Source organism: Nycticebus coucang, chromosome 9 (genome assembly GCF_027406575.1).
Source record: "Nycticebus coucang isolate mNycCou1 chromosome 9, mNycCou1.pri, whole genome shotgun sequence".
In the NCBI taxonomy this organism is placed as follows: Eukaryota; Metazoa; Chordata; class Mammalia; order Primates; family Lorisidae; genus Nycticebus; species Nycticebus coucang.
In genome coordinates this window covers 53,189,096-53,199,497 of record NC_069788.1, presented here as the reverse complement: position 1 = coordinate 53,199,497, position 10,402 = coordinate 53,189,096, and positions in this window count along the sequence as shown.

Sequence of the window (10,402 nt, the reverse complement as noted above, 5' to 3'; positions counted from 1 at the left end):
TATAAAATTGTGCTTTATATCACCCTTAACCCTTTTCTGGTGGCCTATTGGTGGGGAGGTGTCAGTTGGGGTTGGGAGGTAGGATTTTATTTAGTTCACACTTAGACTAATAAATTCCTTCAGTACTCCTGGTTACCTGTGTGCGTGTTGTTAATTTTCCTTTGAATGATTATAATAAGTTATGCATTCAGTCATTAATTATACAGTTAAATAAAATACACATTCATTTCACATTAAATTATTTTGGCTAGGCACAGTGGCTCTCAGCTGTAATTCTAGCACTCCGGGAAGCCAAGCTGGGAGGATTACTTGAAGCTAGGTGTTTGAGACCAGCCTGAGCAAGAGTGAGATCCTCTACTAAAAATAGAAAAATTAGGCTCTCTACTAAAAATAGCAAAATTTGCTGAACATCATGCAGCACACCTATAGTTCCAGGTACTAGAGAGGCTGAGGCAGAAGGATCAATTGAGCCCAAAAGATTGAGATTGCAGTGAGTTATGATGACACCACTGCACTCTAGGGTGGGCAACATAGTGAGACTGTCAAAAAAAAAAAAAAGTAAAGGAAGGAAGAAGACAGACAGACATGATTTTAAAATAAATAAAATATTTATCTTTTGAAGCTGCTAAATCAATACAATCTATTGTCAGAAAGATCTAAGTTCCTATTTGGTGTATTAATGAACTTGAGTACATTGTTTATGATATGAATATGAACTTGAGTATATTATTTATGGCAAGCTTCAGTTTGTTAGATGAAAAAATGAAGAAATCATATATAAAACTCACAGAAAGACTAGCACCGTGCCCAACTAAATACTTGTTGCCTCATCTTTTCCCTAGAGCAGTTCCCAAGTGAATTGTTATGGGCTGACTTTTAGCACCTGCCTGGCACCATCAATTCATATGACTTCCAATACATCAGAATACAATCATATTTAAAGATAAGGCAGGAAGATAAAATGGGGCCAGTGAAATCTGAGAAGAGACGCAAAGAAAGGAGCTTTGAGGAGCATGGGAGGAAAGCCTGGCCTGTTGAACAAGGAAGTCTAGAGGGCCCATATGAACATTGCCCTACTCAGCATTTCTCACCAAATGTGGAGGTAACATAGGTAACCAATGATCAATAGAAAAAGGACAATAACCAGTGACCAATAGAAAAGGTCAAGTAATTCCTGGAGGCACAGGGAGGTCAATGAAAGAGTTGCTACTAATTTCAAACAGAGAGAGAGTATTTATCTCTGCACTGTCTTTGCTTCTCCATTTCTCTCACCTCTTCTCTTTCACGAGAGATCTACTTCCAAAACTCTTTGGTAGTACTCTAAGCTTTCTTTTTGTGCTTAAATAAAATTTCTCTTTCTTATACTGAAACTCATGCAGCTGACTTTGCTTCTATTCATGCTGTCTGTGGGGCTCCAGTTTTAATTTCAGTTTCCACTCCTTTTTGCTTTTGAATTACCACCATGCCTGGTTTGAACTTTCTAGCTCAACCGAGGAATGGAGTTAAGAGATTCATATCATGATCCCTGGCAAAAGGTAAAATATGGAAGCTAAAAGCCATTGTGGTAATGGAGAGAAGAGGACAGACAGGATAAAACACATGAGGAGGTAAAATTGCACAACTCTCTGGTCAATTGAGAAGGGAAGAATAAGTAGTGTCCAGGATGGCTCTAGATTCTTGGCTCCAGGTCAGGTGATGAGCATGGGGGCAAAGCTGTGGGCAGATAAGGAAAGGAAGAGTCAGGAAGCAAAGAGGGCTAAAGATGACCATCTGAAAACTGCCAACGTTTAGTGCTTCACATGGTGGGGTGGGGGTGGGCGTCCTCTGCAGCTAAAGGCCTAAAAAAAAATGATCAGAGAAAAAAAGGGAAAATTGGGAACAATAGTCTCTGATGCCAAAGGAGAGCATTTACATTAAATCTCCCTTTTAAAAGGGTGGCAAAAGATGCACTGTTCGAGAAGGAATTCATTTCAGAATCCCAACAGCAAGCGAAGGCCAGAGAGGAATTTCACTGAATCTCTTTGAAAGCAGATAACAGGTGGCCTGTTCTTTTTGTCTCGACATTTTTCAGGGTCTCACTTTTTTTATCCAGGGCTGACTGTTAGATGTCGAAAGTGCTGCAAATAACCAGGCCGAGTAAATAGCAGAGATTCATTAAAACTTCTGCAAGCATATGGGCTGCCACCAAAATGGCAGGGAACCTTTTAAAGCAATACAGGGTGTGGTGCCTCTGTAGCTCAGGAGGTTGCCAGCATGTCAGCCATAGTTCAGTAACTGAGAATGTGGTGCAAAATATCTACAGGTCATCTGCTGGAGGCCTTGTAAAAGGTTGGAGGGTTATCTGCTAGAAATCTTATGTAACTGGAAGAAATGTCTTAACAGAACCAGAAAAGCAAGGAGAGAGTTCTATTCGTAGCTTAATCAATATCCAGACCTACCGGATCCAGAGAACTACTGACACTAAGTATATCTCAGAATAAAATCCACTCATCAGTTTTACCCCCACCTAAAACACTACCACACCTGAACCCAACATGACTTGAACACACAACCTTCTGATCTGGAGTCAGATGCGCTACTGTTGTGCCACAAGGTTATACAGTTCACAGTTCCTTTCACTTTAAATTAAGAATGTAAACTTATTCCCTCCCCTTCCCCTATCATGAAGATTTATTTTCCTATCATTTGATTCCATCCCCCCCTCACCCTCACTGTTCACAGCTGTCGTACTATCAGCAGAAACGTAAACAGGCTCTTTTGTGGTTCTACATCAGTGATATATCTATTATTTATTCACTTACCAAATATTTATCGTTGGCTTACTATGTGCCAGGCACTTTTCTAAACTTAGGGAATACTTCAGTGAACAAAATAATTAAAACAAAATTCCTCTGTTGGATGTTACAATGCCTGGTATAATCCTAGGGACAAGTGGAGCCATCTAGTGACCATGGAAGATGCTAAGCTGGCAAGCTAAGCTTGTGAAATATAAAGACAAAAAGAACCTGGGTCCTTAACGACAATACACTAGAGTTGTCCTCTGTGTTGATCAGGGTTCAGGTGTAGAGTATAGGGTGCACTTCAGATTGTTTAAGCAGGAAGGAATTTATTACAAGGTACTCTCTACAATGATCATTCAGAACTGACTTCCAATGCCACATTTCAGAACTGGACCACCCAGGAAGCTCCTGGCTGTTCTGTATTCAGCACTACAATGCTGCTACTTTACTAAACTATACTACCACTGTCAGAAAGCCTCTGCTTGCAGCCAGCTTCAGAACCATGCAGCACCTGCATCGGCATCAGCAAAACAGATGTCTTCCCACCTGCCTCTCAGTTCTTAAAAATCAATGATGGGTCACTGGGGACTCTGCCAACACTGCACAGGGAAACCAAACAACACTTGAAATAGCAGAAATGCAGCCCCTGCCTCATTTCTATCCTGTAAATCCCATGTGGGTGCATCTGATTTACTAGAAATGTAGTTTGTTAAAACCATGACTACACGAGAACCTAAGAAATGTTGGTACTAATTTTCCTGTCTCTATAGTACAGAAAAGATCACTAAAAGGAGGGGCAGAATGACTGTGAAGTGCCAACTCACTAGATTTTCCCTATGTCCTACCTCAGAACTTCTTGTTAAATGAGAAAATGTCATACTGTTTAAGCCAATAAATCAATCCGACACCCAGGATGTGGGATCAGCTAGTGCCAAAGCTCAGACCTTCTGGGGCCCAATCCCATTCTCCCACATCTACCAGCCCTTACTAACTCTGGCCTCCCTATTTCTCTCTTCCCTTATGTGTAGTTACAATATTCAATAAAAGATCTCAGAGATGAGACTTTACAGAGAAGATATCACAGCTTAGTTAAATCAAGAGGTCTTTCTCAATAGACTACTACAATAGAATTTCTGGCATCTACCAAATTTAGCAAAAAACATAGGCCTGCTTGTTTTTTTTCTTCATGGGTTAAAGTGGGAAGACAAGTTTCTCATAGAATGAAGGGGGAGTTTCTAAGAAAGAAATCTAAAAAAATGTTCATCTAGTGAACAATCCTTGACAATATCTTTATTTTTAGTCTTTTTGTAGTTATTCTTCCCATCTCCAGGCTCAAATAATCAAAATGGCTATATTTTGTATGGAAATAATAGCATGCTTTAGCAACTACCATATGTTGATCTCTGATAAGGAATGTGCAAAATGTTCTTGTAGGAGATAATTATGTTCAGTCCTTAAATGAAGTGTCTTTTAATACAAGCTCAATTCATAATTGTCTACTACTTTTAAGAAATTACTAGGTATTGGCTCTGCGCCTATAACACAGTGGTTATGGCGCCAGCCACATACACTGAGGGTGGCAGTTTTGAACCCAGCCTGGGCCAGTTAAACAACTGCAACAAAAAAATAGCTGGGGGTTGTGACAGGCACCTGTATTCCCAGCTACTTGGGAGGCTGATGCAAGAGAATCGCTTAAGCCCAAGAGTTGAAGGTTGCTGTGAGCTGTGATGCCATAGCACTCTACCAAGGGTGACATAGTGAGACTCTGTCTCAAAAAAGAAAGAAAAAAAATGAAACTACCAGGTATGTGGACCACCAAGGATGCTCCTGGATGTAAACCACCCTTTCATGGATTGAATTATATCCTCTAAAATTCATATGTTGAAATACTAACCTCAGTACCTCAGAACATGACCTTATTTGGACACAGCTTTGGGAGGACCTGAGACAGAACTTCAGGGCAGAGGGGAAGCTCTGGATATTTCTCCATTCTTCTGGCTGTGAATGTGACTGACAGGTTCAGAGGCTGAAGTTGCCTTACCAGGATGCCGGGAAGAAAGAAGTGGATTGAGTGGTTCAACTGTCAGAAACCAGGCCACAAGGATATAGATATTAATAGAATCAAATGCTCCAGGGGTCAGATGACAATGGAGGACCCATGACTCTTCCATATGGCTGGACACTGCAGAAGTTTCTTCTGAAATACCTTTCTGAGGAAAGAGGAGGCCCAAAATTAATTGATATAGTCCTGAATTGCCTAAGATGAAGTCAAAGTCCATTGACTTAGAAGGAGCCTGATTTGACTTAGATGAAGAATTTGCCATTAAGCAGGAAAGGGGCTAAAAATAAAAATAAGGCTTAGTTTATATACAAATAAACAAAAGTTCCCTCCTGAGCTTACGGTCTACAGCATTCAAACATATTTATAAGGCCCTCTAACTCTATTATAATGCTCTTACCGGCAGCACAGATGTCTTTCAGTTCTTGTGATTACCACCGTGCAGGCCCTGGGTTTGCTCATCTACAGGCCCATCCATCTGCGTGGTTTGCCAACTTGACAGTTTCTCGGGCACCCAGCACAGGCCTCAGAGCGCAGCGGCCACGAGGGGGCGCAGGAGCCGGGAGATGATCTCTGAGAAATGAGAAGAGAGGAGGGAGGAGTGGAAGAAAGGGGGTGGGATGAAGAAGGGGGGCAAGGAGGAAGAGAGAAGAAGGTAGAGGAAGTGAGAGCAGAGGAAAGAGGAGGATTTGTGAGAGGAAAGAGGAAAAACAGGGAGGAGAGGGAAAAGGAGGAGTGGGGAGAGGAGTGAGAGGAGAGAGAATAGTGAAGGGAGAGAGTGACGGGGTGAGGGGAAGCAAGTTACTGAAGGTAAAAACTCTGTGGGTACAGTTAGTGACAATTGCAGGATACTTTACATTTTGCAGTGTGTTACAGATAGTGTCTCATTTTTTTTCTCACTGCAACAACCCAGTTAGTGGAGCTGCCTACATTTTATCTTCAAACTGAAATGTTGTTATATGTTGTTTTTAGTATAAAACATACTTTCTATGTGACAACAAGAAATTAGCAGGATGAGTTTTATTAGATCTATTTCTGCGATAATTCTGAGATCTCTAAATAACATGCCACCAAATGGTGCAATCCTCATGTCTGTGCTGAAATACAGGCAAAGGGACTGAGTAGTTTATACAAAACTCAACAAAAAATCTGCACTCAGGGAGCTGGCAGGCTAATGGGAGAGAGTAAGTAACATAGTGTGTCTGATGGTGACTTAATTGTCATGGAGAAAAATTAAGCAAGTAAAGAAGAGAGATAAGGAGGGACAGGGAAGAGGAAGTGATCAAGGAGTGTATTAAACAGCCTCTTCATCCTTCGGCTAGGGACAGTATGGCCACCTCAACCTTCTAGTGAGAAAGGTGAAAATTGCAGACACCAGGATGAAATCACTTTTTGTCTAGACCAAACAATTAGAACCAGGCTGGAGACCATGAAGGGTAGGATTCATGCTTACATGCTTTTTTTAGGACTGCAGCAAATCAGACAAGATGTTCTCCAAAAGAACACTGCCTAGTAATGGCATCTCCACCAATGAATTGGTGCCAACTCTGGCTTTGAGTCTTTGAAATCAATACACTATTTTTCCAAGCAGGTTATGAGAACATCCCCTTTGCTAACACAAGTTTTCCTTTTCCTTTACTCTTTCCTCTTCAGGTGCATATACTGTGTGGCATATACTGCATTTGAGTTTATAATTCTCATTTCTAATTCCCTAATACATACAACAAATTTCTAGATATTTGTGTGTGTGTGTTTTCGTTTTTCTGTTTTCTTTTTGGTTGACAAAAATAAATAAGTTGGGGTGGCACCTGTGGCTCAGTAGGGCGCCAGCCCCATGTACTGAGGTGGCGGGTTCGAACCCAGCCCTGGACAAACTGCAACAAAAAAATAGCCAGGTGTTGTGGTGGGCACCTGTTGTCCCAGCTACTCTGGACACTGAGGCAAGAGAATCACCTAAGCTCAAGATCTAGAGGTTGCTGTAAGCTGTGATGCCACAGCACTCTGCTGAGGGTGACAAAGTGAAACTCTGTCTTTTAAAAAAAAAAAAAGAAAGAAAGAAAAGAATAAATAAGTTACTACAATAGGTTTGGCTAAGTGCTCTGTACATGTTAAAAATACAGAGAGAAAAAGAAATAATTTATTACCATAATCGAAACATTTGGAGTTATAACATTTGAGGATTGGATTAATCTTTTTCGCACCATAAAACAGAACCACAAACAAAAGGGAAACGTACAGAAAGGAAGATCACGCTCTGTAGGAGAATTTTCTCACAATTAGCTTGTGAGGTAAGGAGCTCCTCATTTTGGAAGTGATTAAGCAGAGATCTGATGGCTTCCAGAAAAGGACGCATAATAGTTGAGAATTTTTGTGCACTCTGTGGGCAACTAAATTAGCTGAGCTTTTTGAGTCTTTCCATATGTCAAACTTTATGAGTCGACTAAAATTTATCAATAAGGTAACCTGACATGTATCAAATGATGCACATTCAGAGTGATGCCTGTGGCTTAAAGGAGTAGGGCACCGGCCCCATGTGCCAGAGGTGTTGGGTTCAAACCCAGCCCTGGCCAAAAATTGCAAAAAAAAAAAAAAAGCACATTCACTCATCAAATCCTTTTTGAACTCTTCTGCTGATCATTTTTAGAACTTAAGCATGGAGTTTACAGTCTAATGTTAACTATCGTGTTACATCTTACTCATGTTGGATCTCAGAAACCGATACCGCCAAATGCTAAACTGAAGAAGCCTTAAGGTTCCTCTGACCTTTTGGCCCACCACCAACCTCTCTCCCAAAGCAGGGTATAAAGTTTTTCTCTACCCAGCTACTCGGGAGGCTGAGGCAAGAGAATCACTTAAGCCCAGGAGTTGGAGGTTGCTGTGAGCTGTGTGAGGCCACGACACTCTACCGAGGGCCATAAAGTGAGACTCTGTCTCTACAAAAAAAAAAAAAAAAGAATATTTAAAGTTTTTCTCTAGATATGCCTTATCTGCTTAAAGTCTAGATTTATCAAAGAAGAAAAAATTTATCTCTGGTTCCTTCAGGCACTAACTTCATTCCTTTAAGTATGCAAATATGAAACAGATAAGGGCATTGCCTTGCAGAGTTTATCTGATAAGGGATAGGGTTAAAAAGTCAGCAAGGCCTGGGCAACAGAAACCAAGATGTACCAAGAGGAGACTGGATACCCTGAAATTAAACTTCTCACATTCCACAAATTGACCTCAGGCACTTTTGTATTTTTGAAACAAACAAATGGAGTTCAAAGGTTTGTGCCACATCCAGTGGGTGCAGGAGCTTTATAAATTCTCTAACTCCTCTGTCTGCTAAAAATTACTGACCCAGGAGCTGAGACTAACATTTCTGCACACCACTTGCCTGAAGGGTGTAGATGCCCAAACCATTGGTCAAATAAGGAGAGGGACAGAGAGAAAGTGTACAAGAAATCATCAGTATTTACCTTTGACTTAAAAACTAATTTACTCTACTTTACATTGCATCTGCAATCTTTCCAACGTAAATTGTAGAATAAAAGGCTGTCTCCCTCACTAAGTAGACTTCAGCCAATAGCAAACAGGTTAGGTTCATAGACAGTGTTTTTGGTGCCGGCAACATGCACCAAGGCTGGAGGGTTCGAACCCAGCCAGGGCCAGCTAAACAATGACAACTGCAACAAAAAATAGCTGGGTGCCTGTAGTCCCAGCTACTTGGGAGGCTGAGGCAAGAGAATTGCTTAAGCCCATGAGTTTAAGGTTGCTATGAGCTGTGACGTCACTACCGAGGGTGACATAGTGACACTCTGTCCCACACACACAAAAAAAATAGCAAACAGGTTAGAAACATGTTCAGGTCTAAGGGAATCTTCTCACCCTCTAGATTAATCTTTTTTGTTTGTTTCTTTGTTTGAGACAGAATCTTACTTTGTCACCCTCAGTAGAGTTGCCATAGCATCACAGCTCACAGCAACTCAAACTCTTGGGCTTAAGCGAGTCTCCTGCCTCAGCCTCCCAAGTAGCTGGGACTACAGGTGCCTGTCACAATGCCTGGCTATTTTTTATTGCAGTTGTCATTATTGTTTAGCTGGCCCAGGCAGGTTTCCAATCTGCCAACCTTGGTACATGTGGCTGCTGCTGTAACCACTGTGCTACCCGTACCAAGCCAAACTAGAGTAATCTTTATATAAATCATGCCCTGGTATTAATCCTTATTTGTCTAGGGTGTGAGCAAGAGCCCTTTTTCCTCATGTTTCATCCCTATCTTCATGCTTGGCAAGATGATTAAGCTGCTCTGATACACAAAATGGGGAATCTCAGACCAAGCTAAAACAGTCCTCCTTCTGATCAGTGATAAGGAGTGACCATGATAACAGTGCATTTACGGCACCCGCCTGTAGTCTCAGCTACTTGGGAGGCTGAGGCAGGAGGATCGCTTGAGCCCAGGAGTTTGAGGTTGCTTTGAGCTAGTTTGATGCCATGGCACTCTAGCCTGGGGCAAAAAACAGAGTGAGATTCTGTCTCACAGGAAAAAAAAAAGAAAGAAAGAAATGCTAATAACATTTACTCTGTACTGGGTGTATGTAGAGTATAAAACTGCCATTCAAAAGGGGAAAATACGGTGCCTGCCTGGGGCAGTTTAAATGTCCAAATTCTGAGAGGCCAGCATACCCCAGTGACAATTTTCTATCGCCACAGACTCTAATCAGTAGGTATGGAGGTTCAGGATACCTGTATGGTACAAAGTTCCTCTTTACCCACAGTTTTGCTTACTAAGGTTTCAGTTACCCCTAGTCAACCTCAGTTTGAAAATATTAAATAAAAAATTCCAGAAATAAACAATTCGTATGTTTTAAGTTTCAAGCCATTCTGAGTAAGGTGATGAAATCTCACTGGCTCCATAGTGCCTGGGATATAAATCATCCCTTTGTCCTGCATATTCATGGGCTGCATATATGACCCCCCATTAGTCATTGATGTCATCTTGATACAGGGTCCCCCCCCATTCAAGGCTACACAGGGGACCCCAGTTTTCCTAGGTTTGGGCAAGTTCATGAAGGGAACACCCTGACCTTTTGCCTTGAGCTGGAGGGACTGCATTTATTCCTTTGTCAACAACACTCATTAACATTGAAAACGTGTTTCTATTTGCCAAGTCCTGGCCAAATATAATTCTCAAGACTTAATACTCCTAGATAAAAGAGCCCATATAGGGACTCCCCCGTTAGTTTAGTTCTTTCCCCCTTCCAGAAGCTCTGGTGCTTTTTACTTCTGTATTCTTTTTTAACTTCTAATAAAAATCTTCTCTTACATTTGTGGTCCATGGGTTCATTCTTCGAATACCAGAGACCAAGGATCTACTGAAGAGCAAAATTCTGGTATCAATCTGCAGCATTAAAAGTTAAAATCTGTCATGAAGGAAGTCATATGCCCTTGATATGATGATAAACATAGCAGTTACCTTGATAACTGGAACCTCTCTGTAATGAATGTGTGGTTCACCCTCAAGATTTACACAATACTGCAAACTCTTCTGGTTTCACAGTATTGCTATCAATGACTTATCCGAAAG